Source organism: Belonocnema kinseyi, chromosome 4 (assembly GCF_010883055.1).
Source record: "Belonocnema kinseyi isolate 2016_QV_RU_SX_M_011 chromosome 4, B_treatae_v1, whole genome shotgun sequence".
Lineage (NCBI taxonomy): Eukaryota > Metazoa > Arthropoda > Insecta > Hymenoptera > Cynipidae > Belonocnema > Belonocnema kinseyi.
In genome coordinates, this window is record NC_046660.1 from 136430307 (window position 1) to 136431832 (window position 1526).

The 1526-nt window shown below is 36.1% G+C and overlaps 1 protein-coding gene across 2 annotated transcripts in view; it reads left to right on the plus strand.

Annotated features, from left to right (window-relative positions):
• LOC117172006 (protein kinase C-binding protein NELL1-like) overlaps positions 1-1526 on the plus strand; it is a 588191-nt gene that overhangs the window by 171081 nt on the left and 415584 nt on the right. The gene's annotated exons all lie outside the window — the stretch shown is intronic.

A 1526-nucleotide genomic window follows, 5' to 3' on the forward strand; every position in this document is an offset into this window, starting at 1 on the left:
AAGAAAAAGAAACATAGTGATAAAGGGTCCAAGATTGGAGGTGTGTGGTGGGATTGGAATCAAGAAAGGTAAGAGATAGTACGGAATGAGGTGCCGGGAAACTAGGGGAGCAAGGTATGGGATATAGGGAAATAAGAAAAAGTAAAGAACAAAAGGAGACAAGAAACTAATGTAGGAAAGAATAGAGGATATGTTACTGGAATATACCAGGATTGAAGAAAAGGAATAAGGAGTTTATGAGAAATTTGAAGCAGTGGGATATAGTTATAATGATTGAGACGTGGCTAGCTGCAACGGGATGGAGAAGAGTAAGGGGAAGATTACCAAGAGATTAGAAATGGAAAGTTCAAAATGCAAAGAGGAAGAATAAAAATTCACAGAAATGGGAGGAATCTTGATGGAAGTAAGGAACGAATGTGTAACAAGGAAATATAAGAAAGAGATAAGCACAAAAATAAGGATAAATAGTAGATGAAATTATGTTGGAAAATAAAGAAGAGATTAGGCCTATAATTATTGCGGATTTTAACGTAAAAATAGGAGATAGGGAAGGAAGGGAATGGAGAGAAGAGGTAGGAAGAAAATCCAAGGATAAGGTACTGAATAGGAACTAAATTGACTATACTTTTATTTATACTATAGGAAATTTGGTCGTGGGACTTGTAGGAAACGATATATTTTTAAAAAACAAAACTTTTCCGTTTGAGCGCAAACTGAACCTGACATGATTTATTTAAAAAAAAATCAAACTCCACTTGTTTGCCCCTAAAAACAGGCAAAAATAGTGAAATTTGAGATGTCATAACTTATGACCTATTAGAGCTAGAACATTGTTCTTCTTTTGGAATCACAGCAAATTGAGTCTACTTTCACTCATCTGTGGAACACTTTTCCGTTAAGTAATTAGGTAAAAAGGTACACAGTGGTTTTTGAAACCTAGCGTTTTTTTCGCTGAAAATCGAAAAAAAGATAGCGGATTATTCGTTTTACAAAATTGTCTCATAATTGTGTTCTTTTTCTTTCATCTGTTGGGCATTTTGCTCTAAAATGTAATGGGAATCATGCGCCCACGCAAAAGTAATTTTTGGAAATGTTTTCAAGAAAAAAACCGGGTTCCCCCTCGTTTTCTCAAAAAAAATCGTAAGCCCGATTTTTTTAGAAACAAAAGTTCCAGATGCCTGGACTACCTGGTGAGGGACATAACTAAAGGGGTAACCAGACTCATGGAAAGAAGTAGTAGTGATACTAATAGTAAAGAAAAGAAAAGGAGAGGAGATTGAAGATTATAGGGGTGTGGCACCGATGCCAAAATTGTATAAAGCATATGTAACTGTTTTGTTGGAGAGATTGGAGAAAGAAGTTGAAGAAAAAAGATAGAGCCACCGAATCAGACAGGGTTTAGAAAAGGAATGGGGGTAATGGACAACAAATACAGTCTGTCAAGTTAAAGCGTGGGTGGCTTTACTCGCAGTCGGTAAGGTGTATCGACATGATTTTGGTGTCAAAATATTAAGAAGAGCTCCCTC